Raw genomic sequence first — 23,906 nt, forward strand, 5'->3', positions numbered from 1 at the left:
GTCAGGCAGGTGGGCCAGACACAGCTCCCCAGCAGTCTCCTTCATGCCTAATTAGATTTCCTTGTAAAGAGATAAAAGGCTGCTACTTTGTATCAGAGGGGCGTCTTTTCAGGATTGAGTTCCTGAAAGGGGGAGCGGTGGGGTGGGTGGAAGGAAAGGGCTGGCGTTAATAGACTTTGGAATAAAATCCTGACAGCCCCAAATTGATTCTGCAGCCTGAGAAAATTGACTGCAGAGGGAATTAGATTTATGCACTGTTAAATGTAACTGCCTCTCAGTATCTGCACGAAAGCTGTTAAAATGCTAATCTTTAGAGATGTATGAAAATTGTGTGTGAATAGACTAGGGAGCCATGCTGGGGAGCAGGCTCCTCTGTGGGAGTTGTGTAGAAGATGACACGGTTATTATTGATATTCTATGATAAACACGCTTCGTGATGGGTGGGATTGAATCGGGGCTCCTGGAAGCACACAGGCCATGGCCTGGTCCCGCAGCTGGTGGGTGTGGGCGGGGACAGCTCCACTCCTGTTCCTCTGTGGGCAGAGCTGGACATTGCTCCAGAGAGAACCTCAGGTCTGCTGCTCCCTGGGAAGCTGGCCTGAGCCTTGCTGCACGGCCCTCCCAGCCCTCCTTCCACGAACGCCCTCTTGCATTTCTTTTACTGTTTCTGAGGGACCTGGAAGTAAGGAGTCTTAAACATCCCTGAGTCCCAGTCCTAGGGCCCTCTCGCCTGAGCCAGGAGTGGACAGACAGATGCCTCTTGGTGTCAGGAGCGTCCACCTTAGGCTGTGTAACAGGCAGCCCCTGCCACCGTGCAGAGCTCATCAAAGGTGACAAATAGGTCAGCCATGTCGTGCGGGTCAGGAAGTGGTGCTGCTCTTTGTGACTCTGGGTACCAGGCCACACAGGGCCTAAGGTCCAGATACAGGAAGGTGAAACCTTCCATCTGTGGCAAGAACCCCGCAGGGCTGAGCTGCAGGCGGCTCCCGAAGTCGAGACCTGCAGGGCTAACTGCTCTCTGCCCCTTGTCTCCCCAGCAGGAGGACCCCAACCTGGGCAGCCTCGAGTGGATCCTGGGATGCCCCAGGGCCTCTCCACCAGGGCGCACTCAAGAGTGGGCATCACGCACTTGCTGTCGTGGTGCATGTGGGTCGAGGACAGCGATCTCCTCCAACTCTCGGGTACAGGGGGCAGGGAACAAGGACCGCCCCAGCCCCAGGGGACGCGGAGACACAGGACGGCAAGCGGGCAGAGCAGACCCTCGAGGGAGGTCCTGCAAGGAGCCCGCCCCGCTCAAGCCCAGATCTGGCTCCTGCAGGAAGCTGCATCCCCACGCTTGTCCTCTAAGGCCCTGGCTGTGGCCCGACATCACCCTGATCTTCCGCGATGCTGTTTGGCCCTGTGACTCGGATTGAGGCTGGGGACTCGCCTCCTGTGTTCGTGTTGTAGCTCTGGCCCTGCCCGGTCCTCACGACCTTCCTGAGCCCTGGAGGCCTCCTGGTCTGATTCTGGTCAGTGGAGCACAGCACTGCACCTCCCACCCAGGTCTGAAGAATCCCGGTCCCTGGCCACCATCAGCGACCGGCACCTCCCTGAGCTAAGTCCGAGGGATGGTGCCACGCCTGTGCGGGTCTTCACACGAGACCCGCGCCCTCCCGACTTGGCGCATCTGTGTCGTGACTGAGCGAAGTTCTGGTCCGATGCTAGTCGGTCTCCCTGCTTTGGGGTCTCACGCCTCTGCCTCCCCATTTGCTCGACAGGCTACATGCACAGCGATGCTGCACCTGACCCTCCCAACATCTGGCCAGATGTGCTCTGCGTCCAGCTGCTGCAGTGTAGACCCAGTAAGCATTCCCACCACACACTCGGAGCCTTTCTGGTCCCTGGATTCCCCTCCATCTCCCCCAGCAACACCGTGAGGCTGTCATCCCTGCGACTGCTGAAGTGGTGCTGTCCTGGGCTCTGGTTCTGCGGTCCTGAACCCGCCCAAGTTCTGCTGAGTAACAGGCGAGCCCAAGCCTGGCCACTCGCCAACCGGCTGTTCATCCTTGAGCTCCTGGCACCACTGTCTGTTCCCAGGGGCGGCTCCCGGTCCCTCAGCCTGCCCGGGCCGCTGTGGGCCATGCGGTGCCACATCAGTGAGGTGGAAGCACCTGGGGCTCCAGCACGCACTGCCACTGGCCAGGGTCTGGAATGGGGCCGCCTGGGCAGGGCACACGATGAGGGTGGGATGGGGTGCAGGGCTGTCCTGCTGGGGGACAGAAAGGGGGACACCATGGCCACTGCGCGCTCCTGGCCAGGCTTGGGACTGAACCCCGAACCCCTGGGTCTGTGGGAGCTGGGCCTGCAGGGCCACAAGGTCAGGGGGTCTTGAGGAGGGCGGGGCTCTGCCCAGGCTCTGTCTCTGTCTCTCGCTGTCTCTCTGTCTCCGTCTCTCTGTTTCTCTGTGTCTCTCTATCTCTGTGTCTCTGTCTCTGTCTCTCTGTGTCTCTGTCTCTCTCTGTCTCCCTGTGTCTCTCTGTCTCTCTCTTTGTCTCTGTCTTTCTCTGTCTCTGTGTGTCTCTCTCTATTTCTCTGTCTCTATCTCTCTATCTCTGTCTCTCTGTCTCTGTCTTTGTCTCTGTCTTTCTCTGTCTCTCTGTCTCTGTCTCTCTCTGTCTCTCTCGTCTGTGTCTCTGTCTCTCATCTCTTTCTCTGCCTCTCTCTCTGACTCTGTCTCTCTGTCTCTGTCTCTGTCTCTGTCTCTCTGTCTCTCTCTGTCTCTCTGTCTCTCATCTCTTTCTCTGCCTCTCTCTCTGACTCTGTCTCTCTCATCTCTGTCTCTCTCTGTCTCTCTCTGTCTCCTCTGTCTCTCTCTCCCCCTCTCTCTGTCCCTGTCTCTCTGGGTCCTCAGAGCTCAGAGAGGTAAATGTCTGTCCCAGCAGCCCGGGGTGACTGCACAGATGCCAAATGTCCCCAGGCTGGACCCGAACTACGGTCCCAGGTGCCCCATGACGATTGTCTGAGGGACCTGAGCACCCACAGCCCATGGCTCCCAGCCATCTGGAAGTTAGGTTCTCCAGCCTTTCGGGGAGGGAGTGTGGGTTTGAGGGGGGCTCTGCTTTCTCTGCATTTCAGTGTTTAATGAGAATTGATCTGGGGTCAGGTTGTCGGGTTAAAAAGAAGGGTCTTGAGTTTTTAAAAGGAAAACAGCGAGGGAGGCCATGTCCAGCAGGCCCATGTCTGTCTGGCCGGGGGCTGGGTCCAGGTCTGGGGCAACAGGTGGGACAGCTGGGCTGGGTGGGGGTTTCATAGCCCTCAGAGACTCCAAGCAACAGCAGATGGCACCTGGGCAGCAGCACGGAGCCATCAGTGGGAGCTGAGTGTCGAGGCTAGCTTGTCCCCAGCTCTGCAGGGATCGTGAGAGATGTGGAGCCCCCGTGGGTGCCGATGGCCTCCAAACTTCCTAGATCCCCAGATCAGGGGAGGCTTGGACATTTATTCTGGAGCCGTGGCCAATTGGGCCTGAGTGACAGCCACAGCTGTCCCAGGCCATCTTCCATCCTCCTGGTCACAGGAATCCGGCCAGTGGCCACCAGCTGAGCCTGAGTCACATGACACCTGCCAGCCTCGCCTCTCCAGACAGAGCAGGTTGCTCTTCCATGCAGAGATGGAGTGAGGAGACTGACACTTATGTGTGTGCAAGGCTCACACATTTGTGTCTGTGTGCACACACATCTGGGTGAGCCACGTGTGGCCTGGGAATGAGGGTGTATGTGCACATGGTGTCCATGGTTCCATGTGCGCACATAGCTCACTCCTCTGTGCATCCGGACTGGTGGGCACAAGTGTCTGTGTGTATCTGCATGCAGTACACGTGTGCGGAGCTGTGTGTCCATGAGCACACGTGTATGTGCATGTGGTGTGCATGTGAAGGGCGTGGGTCTGGCTTCTGCCTGCTGCTCTCCTGCCTAGCTGGTTGCTGCTCAGGGGGATGCTCATCTGCAGGGCATCATCAACCTAACAGCAAGACTCCTATGTCCTATGATGCCACAGATGAAGCCCTGGACACTGTTGTCATCATCAGTCAGGCTGCAGGGCCTCCCTGGTGTCTGCTGCAGCTGTGACACACACACACACACACACACACACACACACACACACACCTGGCATGACAGCCTCGAGGGTGTTCCCCACAGGCCATCACCAGCTGGGCGCCTGGCCACTCATTGCAAGGACCAGCCTTGGCTGCTGCTTCCTCAGCACCTTGCCGTCCTCAGGAGCACCCTCTCCTGAGATACTGGCCGATGCTCTTAGGCTCCTGCCACCCTGTGTGTCCCAGGGTCTCTCTGGCTCGGGCATCCAGGGAGTGAGTGGCCATGTGACACGGTGACATGTTGAAGCACTGGCCAAGGTTCTCCCACGCCGCCCTGATGGGGTGGAGCCTGCCCCCCACCCCAGGGACCAAGCCAGGGAAGGGCGTGCTCAGCCCTCCCCACTGCAATGGCATTTCAAGGGCTTTGCAGAATGCCTTTTGTAACCTGTCCTTCCTAAAATTTCATTTATTTAGCAAATGACCTCTTTTGCCTGTCAGCATCTGCTCGTCCATGGTGACAAAGTCCCCCTCCCCAGTGTTCCTGCCTGGCCACCCCATCCCGGGTCCTCCTGGATCTCCTGATTCTGGGAGGGGCAGGAGGAGGGACAGACAGGTGATGAACAGGTGGACGGACAGATGGATGGACAGACAGATGCCCTCAGGGCAGGGCACATGCAGCTACAGCTGGTTGGACCCACAGTAAATGCACCACGAAGGGCCCAGGCTCTAGAAGAGGGTGGAGTGGCCCAGGCCACGCACTTAGCACAGCCCCACACCTAGCCTGGCCTCCTGTGCAGCGTGCCAGGGCAGTGGAGCCAGAGATCCAGGCTGGGGACAGCCAGGGCTGCAGGAGAAACAAGGGCAGAGGAGAGGAAGGCAGAGGCCTGTGGCGCTTCAAGTGGGCCTGAGCAGCACCCATCCCGCCACAGCCTGGGGTCCCTGGGGTCCCTGGGGCCCAGCCTCGGGGTCCCTCCAGGGCCAGCCTGCCTCCTCGGAGCTCTTTCTCCAGTCTGAGCATCTGAGCCACCCTCCACCCTGGGGAGGTCACTCACCCCACTCAGCAGTGCAGCCTCCTGTGGGGTGTTCCCACCCTCACACTGCAGCCAGCAGGGTCGGTCCTGCGGTGGCCGTGCGGCCTGCCCTGCCTCGTGTGCAGCTGCTGGGCAGCATGAGCCTCGGGTGCAGAGCCAGCCTTGTCCAAAGTGCACCTCCCTCAGCAGCCCTCCAGGCCTGGCAGCCACTCAGGAACCCTGCATTCAAGGGGAGCGGGAGACCAGCAGGGACTACAGGAAATACATGAAAGCAGACTTCGTGTGAGGGCCACAGGACCAGGGCAGTGGGCAGTGCAGCCCGAGGCTCACTGGTTTGGCACTAAGCTCTGGAAGGAGTCGGGTACTGGAGCTCTGGAGCCTGGCCTGGGTCTAGGGCACTTCCTTGGCCCCTTCCTGAGAAGCTGCCCTCCAAGTGTGGGTGGGAAACTCGTCGGGGTTGGGGCTCAGGTGCCACAGCACAGGTGCCACCACCCCTCACCACCACACTGAAGGTCCCCAAGGCACCCGGTTTGATAGGCACAGCAACACTGCCCAGCCACCACCAGAGATGCCAATGTCAGCCTTCCTGCTACCAACACCTGAGCACCTGCCGAAGCCTGGGAGCACCTAGAGCTGGGCAGGACACATGTGGACACATCACGTGCAGAGGTGCGGCCCCCAGCCGGGCGGGGAGTGGACCCGTGGGGCTCTTGGTTACAGCACAGGCAGGGCCGTGGGTGGACACAGAGCTGTCTCCTCCCACGGCCCCTCCACTCCTGGCTTGTGTTCACTTGCTAATTAATGTCATTCAACTGAAATAAAAACTTCAAATTATCAGCAACTTTTACTATTCACTTGTCCACAATGTTAGCCAGAGTAGGACGTGGGGCCACAATTCTGTGACCTGCACCCATGGCTCAGCCCAGCTGTCCCCGCTGCGGGAGGAGCGGCCGGGCTGGAGCAAGGGAGGGTTCGCCAAGCTTGAGCCACGAGGGGACATCAGGGCCAGCAGTGTGGAAATGCAGCTCGAAGTACCAAGGCCCATGACGGGGAGACGATGGGTACTGGGGAGACAGTTTGTCGCCCGTGGTCCCAGAGGAGACACACACAGGGCCACCTGGAGCAGAGGGCCAGGCGGAGCCCGAGGAGGAGGCTCGGCAGCACCGTGCTGCGGCTGGGTGGGGCAGGCAGGGGCTCTGCCAGCAGCTGGGCTCTGCCACCTCGGGGTGTAGGTGGGGGCAGCTTACAGAGAGCTGACAGAGGTCGGTGGTGACAGTGGCCCGGAGCACTGAACTTCAGGCATGGGTCTTTGGAATGCAACAGGTCGCTGTGACTGCCTTGTGAAGGAGCGTGCGCACGGCATGGAGAGGGACATCCTTGACCACAGAAGTCCTCCAGCTACCCACCCACTTGGGACACCACAGGGCCGTGTATGACAGGTGGCAAAAGGGCCAGGCTGAGAGAGGAAGAAAGTGGTGGAGGCTGGTGTCACGCAGCCATGCAGCAGACTGAGGAGGAGGAACAAGCTGCATCGCAGCCAGAGCCTGGGCTGTGGCTGTGGCAGGGGTCTCTGGGACGGAGGGAGTGAGGCTGGGACCAGGGGTAGCTCAGTGGGCACTGGGTCAGTGGGTGTGGGGATCGGCCTGAGGGACCAAGGCGCAGAAGAGGCCTGGTGGAGCAGAGGACATCTCTGTGTGGAAGAGGAAGTGGAGTCCAAGGGGTGGAGAGGGAGCAGGGACCAGGCCTCCAGCCTGGGAGAGAGGAGGGCACTGCAGGGCCGGGGAGGGTGGCGGGACAGGCTGCCGGGACCTGGACCCAGCGGGAGGCGAGGCAGCCCCCATGCCGGCTTTCGGTAATCTCCTTGGCTTTACCTTCAGCTCACTGCAATCTCCTCTTTCTCTCGAGCTTCCCTCCCCGAGTCCCTCAGGCTGGTCCTCGCTTCACCGCCCTGGTCCTCAGCAGCTTCCAACCCACCGCTCCTCCGCAGCACACAGCTTTGGGCAAACACAGTTTCCATCTCCAACAACTGCCGCCATCTCCCACTTGGTCCTTGTTAGAACCCAAGATAGAGATCTCCGGAGTGCTCTCCTGTTCCTGCAGTCCTCTTCAGGAGGATATTTATTCTGGGCCCTGAAGTCAGTTCTCTTCTCCTAAACACTCAGAGCATTCCCAACAGGCAGTGACTCTTTCCTGTGTCTTGTGCCTGCAGAGAACGGAGCACTTCTGGTTGGCGTCCTGCTGAGGGCTGAGTCATATTCCATCCAAAACCAGGTCAGGAACGGACCCGTGGGGGCCTGGGAGGAACGGGGCCATCAGGACTTCCGCAGAAAGAAAGCAGCACCGGGAGCAGGGGTGCCACACACGAGGACACACGTCCCTCTGACATGCCTGTGTGACCGAAACCCCCGCCTGGCAGTGGATCCCCTGCCTCCAGGGCCCAAGGACCCCCAGCCCACCCACCACACTTGTGATGGTGAGGCCGAGCCCCGGTCCCACCAGAGCCAAGGTAAAGACAGACCCGGCTGCAGGTCCGGAGCCAGGAGGGGCTGAGCTGAGGGGTGGGTGCAGCAGGCCTGGGCCCCACAGCCGCCCTCCTTCTGGGCTAATTGCTTCCTTTCCCAGCAGCAGCAGCCCAGCCGTCTCCATGACAACAGCCCAGCAGCTCCACAGCCCAGTGGCTGGAACCTTGGCGCTGGCTGCCCTGGCCACACAGGACTAGCCCATGTGTGGCCCTCAGTCCCCTTTCAGCCTGGAAGTCCTCATTGGGTCTCACTTTTCTCCCAGGGGGAGGAAGGGGGCCCAGGGAAGTGAGCAGCCGGGCTGTCTTTACGTTGGCTCTGGTGGGACTGGGGCTCGGCCTCACAATCACAGGTGTGGTGGGCGGGCCCTCCTCCGGTCCTCACGCCCTGTCCCACAAACCCTGCGTCCTTCTCCTCCTCCGGGCCCAGCCCTGCGTCACACAGGAGGAGAAAGGGAGTGCGCACGTGTGGCTGCAGCTCTCTCTGGTCCATGTCACCCGAGGGCTGGTGCACGGTTCTCCCACGGCTGGGGCGTGGGGCGTGGGACGTGACGCCTGGGGCAGAAGGGCTGCCAGGCGGGTGTTCTCCACGCGGTGACACAGGACTTTCACACCTGCACCCGGAATCACCTGAAGACAGCAAAGCAGGGGTGGCTGCATCTGACCCGGCCTCTAGTTCAGTAGCTCAGCAGCAGGAGCAGCTAAGCCCCTGGCTGCGTGTTTCCAGCTTAGAGCTTCGCGTGCCACATGGAGGCTCAGTAAGAGTTTCTTCCAAGCCAGGCGTGGTGGTGCACACCTGTAATCCCAGGTACTCGGAGGCTGAGGCAGGAGGATCACAAGCTTGAGGCCAGCTTGGGCTACATAGGGAGACCTGTATCAAATTTAAAAATAAATAAAATAAAAGTGGCTAGAGTATAGTTCAGTGGTAGAGCACTTACCTGCATGCACAAGGTCCTGGGTTCAAACTCTAGCACTGCAAAAAAAAATTCGCCCCTGTAGTTTCACTTTACATATTGGAGAGTTTAGTCCACCAGAAGTATTCCTTTTTTTGGCTGGGGCTGAACTCAGAGCCTTTGCACTGAGCTACATCTCCAGGCCTTTCTTTCTATATGTACGTACGTATGTATGTATCTTTTATTCTGAGGCAGCATCTTGCTAAACTACCCAGGAGGGGCTTGAATTTGCAATCCTCCTGTCTCAGCCTCCCAAAGTGCTGGGATTGCAGGCATGTGCTCCATCCCCAGAAAGCATTCCTCTTTATTGTGAAGATGTATGCATGTATGTATGTATTGGTCATATTCCTATCACTGTGACGAAATACCTCACACACAACCCAAAGAGAAAAGGTTTATTTTGGTTCTAGACCACAGCAGAAGCTTCGTGGTAGAAGGGATGGGAAGGCCTAGGAAGAGATCTCCCTGCTTCTGTCACCTGGGTCCAGCTCCTCACAGGTGCCCAGCCAGGAGCCCACACAGCCGAGGTCAGCACCCTGCCGTCCAGTCCCCTCTGAGCCAGCTGCCTTGGGGTTCGGCCGGCAGCACATGAGCCTTGGGGGACACTTTGCATTTTAACCACAGCAACAACTAGCACAATATTCACCCTTCAATCATTTTTAAGTGCACCAATTGTGTTCACAGAGTTGCACAATCACCCCGCCTCCAGTCCCGCAACTGTTGGCATCTCAGACAGAAACCCAGAAACCATTAAGCAGCAACCCCTCCCCACGCCCCCTGGAAACCTGGACTCCACCTGCTGTCCCTAAGATGTGCTGATCTGGACATATCGTGTAAGAGGAATCACACTGATACAGGATTTCGAGGCAAAAGCCTTGGTTCTGGGAGTCCCAACAGACCGGGCTTGGCCACTCGTCCTCAAACAGTCAGGGAAGGGCAGAAAGGAGCTTCAGTCAGGGCATCCATGCTGAGGAGAAGGACAGAGAGATTCAAGGTGCAGGGGCAACAGAAGCTCTGAGGTTTTACAGGAATGAGGAGCAAAGGCAAAGATTGTGCTTGCATGGCTGGCAGCCTCGGTCCTCCTGGCTGAGCTGGGGATGGCTGATCATATCTCAGGACGGGTTCTGCAAGGTGGCTGCCCTCTGAGAAGCCTGTGTGGCTTCCGGCTGACCCAGTTCCCAGGAGACAGCTGCTCCTGTCACTCAGAGGACCAGGTCCAGCATCATCATGGGGTGATCTGTTCTGAGCCTCTGCTTTCCCTGGAATCTGAGGTAACCCTAGGTTTAGGACAATGCTGGAGACTTCTAGGCGACCCCTAGGAGTCTCGGCAGGGTGCTGTAAAATTACAGCCAGCCGCTGAACGTCCCTGCAAACCCTGGTGATGGCATAGTGACTTTTATCTCAGTGTCCTTAATTTGAAGGGGGCTGAGGGGGGCTAGGCAATTTAGGGCTCCTAAAACTCCTATCACCAGCTTGTGACATACACTCCTTAGGCAATGAACGGGCCAACGTGCAGTGCTGACCCTCCCTGAGGCCCCCAGCGGCTAAGTAGACAGACTCACATGGTGGCAGGGATGCCCTTCAGTGACAACCCACTGGGTCCTGAGGCCCCTGTCACCATGTGATGTCTGTTTGCATGTCCGATTCATCTCACTTGGGCCTGGGGCAGTGGAGGCCCTGGGCCTCAGGATGGAAGAGGAGAGGCCCAGGTGGATAGAACAGATTCCCTGAGATGTGTTGGCCCCACAGGTGGGGACCTGCCTGTTCCTGATGCTTCCGGGCCAAGGGCGCCAGCTCGCAGTCCTTGGCCAGTTGGCCTAGAGTCCACGGCTCCCAGAATCCCCCACCCTGTGGGCTCCCAAAGAGTGAAGTTTGTACGAAAACCTGGAGGGGGAGGGGGAGGCCAAAAGGGGAAGAGCACTCTGGCCTCTCCCCAGCAGAGCTTGGTCCAATGCCCCACTCAGGGTACCCGCCACTGAGGGACACATCTGGGAGGGCGGAGGACAGGGAGTCCCCCGCGAAGCTCCGTGCACCAGATGCGGCCCCATGAGCGGAGGATGGGAGGCCAGGCCTGGACAGCAGCCCGGCATCGGGGAAGGCAGAGGTGGGCGAGGCGCCAGTTTCCCCCAGGGAGAAATCAGCTCCTTCCTGACAGCAGCCATCGCTCACCCGGCCCTGCCCTCCATCGGGGATTTATGGGCAGTGGAGACACAAGTGGAGGGATGATGCAAGCAGGAAACTGCTGGCAGGGAGGATGACAAAGGGCCATCTCCTGTCCCAGGGACACAACTGTTCTTCCCTTCAGACCCGAAGGGGAGATGAAATGGGTCCTCCTCCTCCGAGGTGGTGGCTGTGAGGGAGCCAGCACAGCCCAGGGACAGGGAGGAATGGGGGGTGGCACCCAGCAGGCATCTCCTTGTGACTACCCTGCTGGAGCGAGAGCCACCATCAAGAGGCAAAGAGAAGACCCAGCCCACAGCGACGGCCGCACGAAGTCAGCTTCAGCCACCCCAGCAAAGAGGGACAGACTCCGGGGCCACTGTGTCAGTGATGACCCCAACCTGGCCTTCTGCAGTGAGGGCCTGAGGGCCCTGACGGCACAGCCCAGGGCAGATCCATGGTGCAAGGCAGGGTGAACCGGGACCTCTTGAGCCACCGAGTCCCCAGCAGCTCATCCACCTCCAGCCACTTCCATGTCGGCTCCTTCTCCAGCTCCTCCCTGGCCACGGCCTCTCTCCTCTCCCTCTCCTCTTCATCCTTCACTGACTCCCTCCTGAGACAGCTCCAGGCCTGGAGGTCCGAGCCAGGCACCTCGACTCAGAAAAATCACGCCAGCCGCTGACACAGGTCAGAGGGGGGCCCTCAAGATACCCGACCTCAGCCTTGCCAGGTCCCCAGCAACAAGCAACCCAAGGACAGAGGAGCCCCAGTGAGGCAGGGCTGGGTCCCCGCGGAGAGACCCAGAGAAGCTGGGGAGGGCAGGTTGGAGGCAAAAGTCGGGCTTGTCTCTGCTCCTCTCAGCACCACGGGGGACCCACCAGCCGGGGCCCCACTGGCTGCCATCCCCACGCGGGGCCATCCCCGTCACCCTTCCTCTTCTAGGCCAGCAGGTGGCTGGCAGGGCTCCCGTCCTGTGAGGAGGGCAGCTGGTTTCTGTTTTCCAAACCAGGGATAGCGGGGGAGGACTCTGTCCCCTCTGCCTAGGGCCTGAGGGAGGGACAGAGCCTGCAGCATCCTGGTGCCCCCAGAGGCCCCAGCACGGGAGCTGAGCAGGAGGGCAGTGGCTGTCCTTGCAGTCCTTTGGCCTGGTAGGAGAGGAGACTCTGGCCTCCCTGGCCTCCCCCCTGCCAGGAACGGCTAGGGGGCTCCCCAGTAAGTCCAGGACAACAACTCAGAAAGCTCTCAGAGGGCAGCCAGGTCCCAGGATCCTGCCGGGCAGGCAGCACCGAGGGCATCAGAGGGCAGGAGCACAGGCCACACAGCCTGCCCATGCTCTGCTGTCCCTTCCCACCTCTGCCCAGGACAGAGGACAGGCATGAATCAGAGGAGGTCGCCGGTGTGAGACACAGGATGAGGGCCGCAAGGACCTGCCACTGGTGCTGCCATGCTGCACAGCCATGGAGCAGAAGCTGAGGTCGGCCATGGCCCAGGCCTGCGGTCCTAGAACTGCTGGCAGCTCAGCGCAGGTGTCGCCGTTCATGTCTCCCATGTCCAGCGGGTCCGGAAGCCCCAGCACCTTGAGCACTCCCGTTCTTGGTCAGCCTAACAGCAGATACAGTGTGATCAGCTGCAGTCACCACCTGCAGAGCACCTCCAAAATCACGCGCCAGGCAGGGCCAGAGCCCCCACGGCGAGACCTTAGGGAGCTTCTTGTTTCCAGTCACCATCTGCCCCGTGCCCCTGACCACCTGGCGAGGGCCTCCATGGCCCCGATCCTGTGGGAGAGGTCTATCTGGGCCCAGGCACATGAGGGTACTCCCTGTGTCCCTAAGTTACTCAGAGGGTGGCCACAGGGCCTTTTCATTTGCTGCAGGTGCAGACTGCCTCTGGGGACAGCCTGCCCATAGCCCCCAAGTGACGGGGCCAAGGAGGCTCAGGAGCCTGTGCTGAGGAACAGGTCCTCCCTCTGGTCCCTGGGGCCGGATCCAATGGTGAGCAGACCCGTTCACCAGCCTCCCAGGCAGGGGCTCCAGCACCCCTGGTCTGCTTGTCTCCCAGCCCGAGTACCTGGCCCCACGGAGCTGGAGGGGCCACCAGGCCTGCACCCAGGGCTCCCCCCCACCTCCCTCTGACCATTGTCATCTGCCAAGGCCTTGCCAGTTTAAAGGACCAAGTGAGCATCCTGAAGTTGTGTGCAGTCTGCATCTATTTAGTCAACAGCCCGCGGCTGGGCTGTGCGGTCACCTCTTTTGTGTGGCCCCCACTGACCCTGAGTTCCCAGCCTCCTCCTCTCCCAACATCACCCTCCGGGGCCCTCCTGGTCCCAGGAGGCCTGTAACTCCTCCGGGCCCTGGCACCGAGCTCTTGTCTTCCCACTAGATTGTGAATTGCAAGGGTGGCTCTGAGCATCTGGGGATGCATCCTGCACAGCCACAGCAGGTCCTGGCACACGGCCAGGCATGTGGGAGGGACGCAAGGCCTCCCCAATCCCTCTGCAGTCTCCCTAAGCTCTGCCCCTCGCAGGCCCTGAAAGCCAGGCTCTGACCCCCTGCCCACCCAGGACCAGCCTCTCCGGGCCCAGCAGCAGAAAGATGCTGATTTAATTGAATTTTGGAATCCCTATGAGAAGCCAGGAAATTTATACCTGCAATTTGTGGGGCTGAGCTGAGCAGGCAGAGCCTTCAGGGCCTTGTTACCATCAAACGAGAGGATTTATTGCAGCCAGGGCGCTCTGTGGCCGCCCAGGCTGGCTGACTGCTCCGGGCTCTGCTTCAATTAACCTCAGGCCCAGGGGAGGCTGCAGGCAGGCAGCTGCTGGCAGGGCCTACCGGGCCCTCTCCCGCCCCAGCCAGCCAACCTCCTTCTCCAGGTCCATCCTGGCCTGTCCCCTGACAGAACAGGGACCACAGATGAGGGAAGGGGTGCAGGAAGCCTCCCACCTGCTGGCTAATGTTCTGCATCTGTCCGAGGGCCTAAGGGCTGCCCTTGCCAAATTGGCAGAGCAAAGGCACAGCCGGGCTTGGTGGCAGAGTGACAGGGCCTGGGTGAGTGTCAGGGCCCAGGGCGCAGGGAACAGCTGCAGGCCAGCTGGGCAGAAGGACACGTGTGTCCCTGGGCTCCCATGCTGGATGATGGAAGCTGGTGTCACCTTGATCCTCTGTGGCAGCATGCACAGTCCACACTGGAAGGAAAGGGCTCTGATTCCAACAGGGCATCCACACTCAGAGACCGCTCAGCCACACCAGGACTTCCTCAGGCAGGAGAGGGCATGAGAGCTATCAGCCCCAAAGACTCCTGGCCATGGCTTGCTGGGATGCAGGTGAGTCTCACACTGGCCTGGGCAGCATCTCCTGCAACCTCTCCTCCAGCCCTCAGTCAGCCCAGCCTGGAGCAGGACCCAAGAAGACCCTTTGCACACGGCCAGCCCCCCTCCCTCAGGAGGCCAGACAGCCCAATCCTGCTTTAAGGAAACGATGTCCACTGTTCTGTCCAAGAGACAGGTTGGAACTGGCCTCTGTCTGCTTGGTTTTGCCTGCACATAGGCCCACCTGCAGGCTGGGGTGTTCCAGGCTGTCGGGAGTGGGCCACTGAGGGCCAGTGTTGTGGAGGCAGGCTTGGAGGTGGCGGCCCCACTGTGGGAGTGACAAGGCCTGTGGGACCCTCCTCAGATGGCCATCTGAGTGGGGTGTCCCTAGAGTGGTCTCTGCCCCCTGCTGTCAGCTCCCAAGTGCTTCCCCATGGATACCTTCCAAGCCCCTCCACATCCTCCAAACAGTGCCAGATGCCCAGCTTCTTCAGCTTCCAGAACGCTAACCACTGCACCACTTCCCTCTGCTCCCGCCGCCATCCATTCTACCTGGTCAGCGTCAGCCCAAAGGAGGAGGGTGCCACTCTGCCTTCCTGTTCCTGTCACCCTGCCCTGTCAGAACATGGCCACCCTAGGGCTCCCTGGGATGCCCACAGGGGAACAGCAGAGATGGAACTGAGCCACCACCAACAATGCAACCAGCAGCTTTGTTCAAGACCAACAGAACCTAGACACAGCCAGGAGTCCATCAAAGCCCAATGGCTACACCAACCACAGTCTCTTCACGCGACAGACAGAATCTACAACCACACCCCGGCGCCCAAAGGTGCCCAGTGAGAGGAACTCGACCCAAGACAGCACGCTGTAGGGTCCCAGTCTACGACCTTCTCAAGCTGGCAAAAACGGGAAAAACAAGAGCAGCGCTGCCTCTGTGAGGTGGGGCAAGGCATATGGAGCTTTTAGGAGTGGAGGGCACGGTCTCATCCTGATAGGTGTTCAGGCACATGTGTGTGTGCACTGGCAAAACTATGCTTAAGATATGTGAATTTAATTGCATCTACATTTTATCTCTGGAGAAAAACTTGTGAAAAAATACTGGACACCAGTTAATGAATCGAGAGCAGAGATGCTAAAGTCAGCGATTTACCCTGAGATGTGTTCAAAACAAGATCGGTGGACTGGGGGCTTGGCTCATGCTCCCCACTCACTTCCGCCAGGAGCGTACAAACGGGGCCTCATGGGAAAAGGGACTTTGTGGACCTGACCGTGCTAGAGTTGCCATCCAATCTCTCAGGGCAGGGGCGGGCCCCAAGCCTTCATTCTGCGCTATCTGTGGAAGAAGAGAGGCAGTGCTGCCCGGGTCAGAGACAGCATGATGCAGCCATTGGGTGGGAGGCCCTGGATGACCAAACAGACCTGGGGAGCAGACGGCCCAGGCCAAGGAGGTGTGGCGCGCACGGAAACCTTCCCGCAGATTCCCTGTATGTTTCCATCTGTTCTCAAGTGTGGCAGGAGAGCTGGCCCCGCAGCCTGTGAAGGGCACCACGCAGGAGGTTCCAGGCAGTCAGAGTTTCTGCTGCCCCAGGGGCCCTTTCTTCCCACTGCAAGGTGTCAGTGAGCACTTTGACCCGGGCCCCTGTGGTTCCCAGCACAGAGGCCCACGAGGCCCCGGGCAGCCTGGACCAGCCACACTGAGCCCAGTCTCACCCCACAGGCTCCAGGGCCGGCCTTGAATTCCCTGGCAGGAGGCCTTTCCGGTTGGGCACCGTTAAGATGGAATGACAGCCCTCCCTTTCCAGACTGCCTCCCATGGGAAGCCCCTCGGGGTAGGCCCGGGTCTGTTGGTCACTTCCGATTGTCAGTGCCCAGAACAGGGCCCACACACAAGAGGCCCATGGTGCAAACTCACCACATGAGTGAGAAGAGGGAGAACAGCATTAGCCCTATCCTGGGGACACCTTGATAGACAGAGGCCCTTTAGGACCACAAAGAGTAAATCGCCTCCCTAAAGGTCAGTCCAGATGCCCCCCAAGGCTCACACACACACTCCATCCCATGACAGTTCATCCAACACCATGCCAGCACCTACCCTCAAGGGCCAGTCCCGCTGCTGAGCATGTCCAGGGTCCCAGCAATCTCAGGGACCTGGACACAGGTGTAGCTGGATCCCTTTGTAGAAAGACATGGGTCCAGCCAGCTTTGGAGCTCATGGTTGCTGGGCAGGACCACTCAGGTCCTGGGGCAGAGGCTGCACTGGAGCCCTATCCTTTCCTGAGATTCTGGTGCAGGCAGAGTAAATATCATTTGCCCCTTCTCATGTCGTTGCTGTTGCTACCCAAGCCAGAACAAATACAACCAACCACTACTTGAGGCTTGGCCTTCTGCCCACCTGCTCTTGCCAAGTGCAGTGCTGGCTCATTTCCTCTTCTTGCAACATGGCTTGGAAAGGAGACAAAACTGTGTTGAAACTCGGCACCACAGCTTAGGGCTGGTGGCAGTGATGTTTCTCATGCTGGTGGTGCTGATGCTGGTGGTGCTGATGCTGGTGGTGGTGGTGGTGGTGCTGGTGAAGATGGTGGGTGGGGGTGATGATGTTGTTGTCATGGTAACGGTGATGGTGATGATGATGATGCCATCGATGTGTACGTCACAGAATTGTCTGGAGGTATAAATGATAGACTTTCTTGGATGACAGTAATGCTCCATAAATGTTACTCAGCTACCAGATGTGATGAGTTAAGACAGCTTCTCAGCAGCAAGGGTTCCACACACTCCAAGGGATCCACGTGATCCAACGGACTCCACAATGTAGATTTTAAAAACCCTTCTGATCAGCTCACCTTACACACTAGCCACCTCACAAGCCATCCCTTCAATTCACACACCAGATACCTCATCCCACACACTTGCCCTTCCCCCACATGCCACTCATACCACTCATTTGAAAGTGAGCCCTATGTCCTGGACCTTGTCCCCAGTTGCTGCCTGTGTTACTTTTCTCTTATTGCTGAGACAAAATACTCGACACCCAAAGTGAAGGGTGAAAGGTTTATCTGGCTCACAGTTCGTAGAGGGTTCAGTCCACAATCGGCTGGCTCCAGGGCAGGGTGGCAGAGGGGCAACAGTTCAAGGCGGAAGACAGAAAAAGCAACAAGGGACCCTAACAGGATCTCCCTGCTCCTTCTATCTTACTGACACTACCTAGGGCGGGTGGCACTCACGCCCTTCATCCTAGTGCCCTTGGGCCTGGCCCCACCAGGAATCAATCACACGCTCCAGACTCGCCACCTCCAAAATAGCCTTGGACCCATGAGGCTTCGGGGAACACCTAGACACAGACCATGACACTGCCCAATCAGCTCAGGGTTCTCTTGCTCAATTAGAATGGAATCTCACATTGCCATGGGTCAGCTCCCTTTGTGGCTCCAGGCTCTAGGTGTATCTCCCAGCTCTTAGCATTACCACTCCTTAGTAGCTGAGGCTTGTCACCCCTTGGCAGCAGTCGGGACTCTTTAGCAGCTCTTGCTGTGTCTGTGGGGCTCTCCACAAGTCTCTGGCTGCTGCATCTCTGGCTTCCACGGGTTGCTGCTAGTCTGCGGGCTGACACAATGGCCTCTGCCAGTCCCTCATGATTGCCCGCTGTGCCCACATGATCTGGGATAAGAATCCTGAGATTTCCAGGACCAGTGAGGGTGTATTTGGGCTGGTCTGAGCTGCAGCATGGGAGTCAGGGGATCCAGGGGCTGGACAGTGTGAGGGGAGCTCTGTGACAGCAAGCATGTGCTTGGTGTGAGTGGAGCTTGGTCCATTTCTCAGGTCTGAGATGGGACCAAGGTCAACTCTGCCACGGCATCATCTGTGACTGGCCAAATGGATCCTCCTGTCACAGCTGCAGGGGTCACGGCAGCGGCCTGACGGCTGCTGCTCCACTGTGGAAACACTGACGTGGAGACTGGAGGCCACGGCTGCTCTGAGTCTCCAAAAGGCCCAGCCCCTCTATGCTGGTTATACCCCACTCGGGTCTGGGGACCTTGGGGTGATAACAGTGGGCCCTTGCTGATCTCTTGTTTAGGATGCTTTCTGGGGATCACAAGGGTTAGGCTGTTAACAGCTGTGGCCTGTCACTGTGGCCTTAGGACGGTCATGAGGTAGCCCAAGGTGAGGGGAGGACACTGGGGAAGCCATCTCATCCACCTGAGGCCCCAGGAACCAGGGGACCCCTCAGGCGGCAGCAGGAAAATAGTGGCAGGCTGTCGGCCCCCACACAAGGGCAACTGGGTGTCCCTGCCGGGCCCTGATGGCGGAGCAGGGGTGGGGCGTCACAGAACCCTATGACTCTTGGCCCAGGGCAGGAGGCAAAGGATCCCATGGCTGGGTTGTGTGTGTTCCCAGCTCCCAGCCTGGGGACGATGCTGCCACTCAGGGTGACCTTGCAGGCAGAGCTGGGTGGGGCAGGGCCCTGCAGGGCCAGGGCATGCCTGGAACTGCAGTCACTTCTGGGCCACCTGAGCACATGACCACCAGCTGTCACACTGGCCACAGGCGCCCAGGGGTATCTGAGGAGGCGGGGCCGGGGGCCAGAGTGCCCAGACATCAGCTCCTGCCTGCTGACTGACACAGGGCCCAACCAAAGGGAGTGCTGGCCACAGACAGGCCAGGACGCCCAGGATGACCCCGCTCCCTCTCCCTCTCTCCTTCTCTCCCTCTCCCTCTCCCTCCTTCTGCCTCCCCCTCCCTGTCTGTCCCCACCTCTGCCTTCCTCCACTCTACAGAGTGCCTGACTAGTCCTGTGCCTTGTTCTTACCCCTTCCAGCAGCACTGGATCTGGCATAGTTATTCCCATTTGGCAGAGGAGAAGGAGGCCCAGGCCCCAGTGTGCAGCATGAGGTCAGGAAGAACCACAGGGGCAGGCGTCCCTCAGACCCGAGGGCCAAGTGCTTGGGCTGTGCCACCCAGCCTAGCCCTCCTGCTGGCCCCATGGTCTCCTCCAGCCTCCTGCAAGGTGAAGGCTGCAGCCTGGCCCCTCACCTGTGTGCAGGCCCAGGCCACCGCCCCCAGGAGGCCTGCAACGTGGCTGCCCAGCCGCTGCACCTGCCCAGAGCAGGGCCCTTGCTGGGGTTCACATGTCACCTCGGTGAGGAGAGCCGGGGCCCCGGATGCAGGCAGGGATGGCCCTGGTGCAAATGCCCGGGCTGCAGCACCCTGCTGGCCCCTCTCGGCCCTTTTCTCCCGGTAACAGCACCTCAGCTGCACCTCCCCTCTGGATGGCCTCAGGTGCTCTCCCTATGCCTCTGGGACACAGTTCTGAGGTACAGGCAACACTGTACCAAAGGAGACCAGCCCTACTCTCTCTCCGATGGCCACCAGGGTGTGGCCCCAGCAGAGGCTATGACACCCATCTCCTGCCCTGGCTCTGCTGCCTGACAAACAGCCAGAAAATCTCATTCAAGGGCAAAGACTGGGGAAGGAGGGGCCCACGGGCAACATGCGGTTAATTCCTGAACCCCCGCAGGCCATGAGCAGGGCTGCGGTTCCTCCCAGAGATGCCACCAAAGTCACACAGCCACCTCCACAGTGGTAGGAACAGTCTGTGAAATCCCTCCATGCCCCATGCCTCAGACACCCCGCCACCACTCCAGGAGACCGGGCCTGGCTGCAGCAGCCCTGAAACTCAGACTGATCCCAGATGGTCCGTCCTGCAGCCACTCTGGAGGATCTGCACTGTGACTTCCAGATGACCCCACCCTATGGACAACATTCCAAAGTTCTCCAGGGTCCGCTCCCTTCAGTGGAAGCAGCTCTTGGCTCGAGGGCAGCCTACTGCCCTGCTGCAGCGACGCCCTGACCCAGGCCTGATCTCCCTGCTCATGATTCCCGTCTTGGCTTGAAGCACTCGGGTTGTCAGCCCTGACACATGCAGAGACTGGCATCACAGTGGCAGTGGAGCTGAAGACCTGCAGCACCCATGGTCGGAGGCTGAGCCGAGTCCAGGCCAGGTCATGGCCAGGCTGAGGTTAGCAGAGGCTCCCGGGAGGCGGCGGCAGAGGCTGGAGAGACACCAGAGCTGCCGGTGGGGCCTGGAGCCTTGGCTTCGTGGAGCTGCTAAAAGCTAAAACTGCACCAGGAGCAGCGACACCTGGAGCTGAGAGACATGGGCACACACGCAGACCTAGACCTGTGGGGTTGTCTGCTGTGTGCACGTCCGTCTACACATCTTCACAGGTGTGTCCATGTGCACGTGTGTGCCACAGCCTAGCGCTCAGGGCATGGCCAAGGACTGGTATGGTGGGCACTGGCTATGGTGCTGTGAACATCTCCTGGGCAGCAGAGTGCAAGCCTGGCCAGCCTTCAAGGCTGAGGAGGGGAGAGGGGACACAGGAGGGGAGGGGGCGGCCTGTGGCAGGGTCCCAGGCTCCGCCAGCTCTCAGCAAGCCAGGGGCCACTGTGGGGCCAGCAGAGGCCAGCACTGCACTGAGCCTGGGCCAGGCCGTTACCAGGTGCCAGGGCAGGTGGCAGAGTGGAGAAGTCCAGCTCTCTCAGAGCGTGTGCCCTGAGAAAGGACACAGGAATCACAGGGAGCATCCTGGGGACACAGGCGACCTCGGTGGCATCTGCAGAGGCTCCTGCAGCTCCTCAGCTGGATCATCCCAGGGACGTTTGCCTGGCCTTCAGCTCCCCACACCAGCCCTCCCTGTGCAACCCCTCGTTAGTTAGACACCCCTTGTGTTGCCCTGCTGAGGTGCCATCTGCCCCCTGCAGGACTGGGGCCGACGTGGACTAGAAGGCTTGGGGCAGCTGGGAGAGGGGCAGAGGCAACGGCCCTGTGATAGCCGGCCGCACGGTGCCTCCTGACCTTCCAGGCTGTGCGGTCCCACTCTGGACAGGGAGCCCCAGTGACCCAGCAGAAGCTGCAGAAGCGGCGTCCTGTGAACTCCTGGCTGGGGAAGCAGCTGCAGGGCTCCCTGCCCAGGAGACCCCGGCCCACACAGTGGTCTCCACCTTGGCCCTAAAAGCCTGATGGCCCTGCCACACTGTGGCCCTCCAGGCCTGGCCACCGACCTAGGCCCACATCCCCAGCCCCTGGGAGCCAATCTACAGGCATCGTTATGGGCTGAACTGTGTCCAAACAGACCTTGGAGGCCTGATCCCAGCCCTGGAATGCAACGGAAACTATCTTGCAATGTGATCAGTTAGAAGGAGCTCACTGCCATGGCCCTGAATCCAGGGGTGGGTGACAAGTGTCCTTCTAAGAAGAGAGACACGGAGGGGCAGCAGCAAGGACTCCAGCTGAGGCTAGTGTGATGCAGCCACAGCCCAGGACTTCAAACACCCCAGGAGCTGGGAGAGGCAGGAAGGAGCCCAGATGACAACTTGGTTGCAGACTTCTGACCACAGAACCCTGATGGAACACATGACTGGGGTGTCTGTTTTGGTGTTCTGGTGTGAGCTTTTTAATTTTGAGACAACGTCTTGTTACATCGCTAAGTTCCACAGGCTGGCTCCACCTTGCAACCCTCCTGCCTCAGCCTCCCAGAGTGTTGGGATCACAGGTGTGCGCCACCATGCACAGCTTGTTGGGGGCTCTCTGACTAGGCAGCTTCCCCTCCAGCTGAAGGAGACATGGCCACCACTGCGGGTGCAGAGGGAGCTTGGCTTTGCCTGGCGTCTGCTCTGCCACACTGGGCAGGGTGGCAGCTGGCTCTAGAAAGCAGAGAGCAGTAGAGCAACCTCGAGCAATCACCAAGGTGACCAGGTGCCTCCCATGGAGAGAGGGCCGAGCGAGCGAGGCAGAGCGTAGACTGGGCAGCAGCATCTGGGACCTCAGCCTCTAGGGGACAGGCAGAGCCACTGCAGTTTAACCTGTTTTCTTTTTCCTGTTTTCTGAGACAGGATCTCCTGTTGTTCAGGCTGGGCTCTAACTCTCAACTCTCCCACCTCAGCCTCCAAGGAGCTGAGGTTACAGTGCAACACTACGCCCAATTTGATGTTTGCCGAGAGGCTCACGGAGCAGAGACAACGGGCAGGCAGCAGAGAGAACACATGTGGGGCCCCGGCCCACAGGTTCCTGCCCTGACCACCCAGGAGGGAAGGCGTGGACACTGTTGACCTCTGAAGGCAGGATGCATGGAGCAGCAGTGGGCCGTGTGGTGAATGGCAGCAGAGAGGCTCTGGGGGCCAAGCTGGCACCACTGGCATCTTTACACAGGTGCCACAATCTCCGCTTTGCTCGAAAGACAATGTTCTCAGCCAGGCGTGGAGGTGCACACCTGTAATACCAGCACTTGGGAGGCTGAGGCAGACGGATCTCTGTGAGTTCAAGGCTAGCCTGGGTTACACAGTGAGATCAAGGAAGGCCTAAACCACATAGCAAGATCCTGTCTCAAAAAAGCAAAAGGATAAAAGGAAGAAAAAGAACGTTTTTTGTCCTCAAAGCTCGAAAGCCAATGAAGAGATGGTGCAAATCACTGGGAATTGAAAACGAACATTATAACGACCTAGCTACCAGGCCGCTCTCACTTGCCTGGCAAACAAGAAGCCAGACTGCACCAAGCACTGTCAGGGCTGGGTGTATGGAGCCCCAGGCAGGGCGGGGTGCAGCCCTGGGGAGAGCAGCTGGCCCACAACCCTCTGCTCAGGGCCCATCCAGCATCCTCACCCAGGTCCACACCTGCATGCATCAGAAGACACTCACCTGCACTGCTGCACACCTGGGGGCTGGGGGCAGTGCGGGAAGGCTGACCACCGACAGCTGTGCAGGTCGCCTACTGCACAAGGGAGCTCTGCCCAGAGGAAGGTGGCCTCAAGCCCAGGGACACCCAAACCTCCTTGAGCACAAAGGTCCTCCCAGGAGGAGGATGCACTCCACTTACCTGGATCCCCAGGGCGGTCAGAGACAACGCGTCACTGATGAATCTGCAGGCACACGGGACACTGAGGCAGGGCCCCAGACCAGCCCCGAGTGTGTGGATCAGAGCCTGCCTGGCAGGAGCTGGATCCCCATCCGACCTCTGACCCTTGAGAGGACACAGAGGCAACCCCGCACCGCAAGGGGTGCTGACCCTCGCCCCAGAGCTTCCCTGAGAGGCCCCGCCCAACACCTCGGGAAACACCCTGCACTGCAACAGCGCCCTCCTCTCATCACCCCGGAGCCCCCACCCACCTCCCCAGGGCCAGAGGGAACCCAGAAAGGCAGCACCCAGTGGGGGGCCCGCTGCAGACTGCCTCTGTCAAGGAGGGGCAGCTTTCCGCCTCACCGCTCTTAGCCAATGGGAGGCTGCAGGGGTGAAGAGGCGCCTCCCAAACAACCCAGAGTGGGGAGAGGGGAAGGGACTGGGGCCCTACGCTGGGGAGCTGGAGTGACCGGAAGTGCCTGACTTCCCCAGGGACAGCCCACAGCGGCCCCAGGGGCGGCCTGAGCAGGATGGGCCGCTCCTCAGGTCCCAGGGGCACTCAGGCCTCCGACGCCATCTCTGTGACTCCGGGTTCCATGCTCTGCACATCACCCTTGCGTGTTTCATCTGGGCCTGTGCTCAGGGTCTGGAGGAGGGGCTGTCTCGTTTGCACTGCGCCGCCAGCGGCTGAACACGACTGCAGGGTGCACCCCACGCAAGGGCCCAGGCGCCAGGCCCGGGAATCTCCTCGGGGCCTGCCTCTATGAGGATGAGGCAGTCCACCCGTGGCTCTAGCTTCAGGCCCTCGCTGGAGGTCACTCCGCGTGGACGCGGGGTCCACGCTCGAGCGGGTTGGGGGTTGGGATCCCCGCTAGCCGCGGCCGCACATCAGCGCTGAGGGCTCTGCCCGGCAGGCCCCGCGCACGTGCTCACCCCAGCCCTGGAAGCGGCGGGCGGGGCGGGTGCAGGGC

General features: G+C 59.8%; 1 long non-coding RNA gene across 1 annotated transcript; it reads right to left on the reverse strand.

Moving 5' to 3' along the window:
- Positions 1–5,947: 5,947 nt before the first annotated feature.
- LOC110348946 (uncharacterized) lies at positions 5,948–23,873 on the reverse strand. The gene is made up of 4 exons (XR_015446297.1): positions 22,915–23,873; positions 16,134–16,703; positions 7,625–8,495; positions 5,948–7,400 (listed from the first exon to the last, which is right to left on the reverse strand). It is a non-coding gene; the product is annotated as an uncharacterized LOC110348946 (long non-coding RNA).
- Positions 23,874–23,906: the final 33 nt, after the last annotated feature.

The sequence above is a fragment of the Heterocephalus glaber genome, unplaced genomic scaffold (assembly GCF_053883595.1).
Source record: "Heterocephalus glaber isolate CG9 unplaced genomic scaffold, H.glaber_assembly_v1.0 deba00001687, whole genome shotgun sequence".
In the NCBI taxonomy this organism is placed as follows: domain Eukaryota; kingdom Metazoa; phylum Chordata; class Mammalia; order Rodentia; family Bathyergidae; genus Heterocephalus; species Heterocephalus glaber.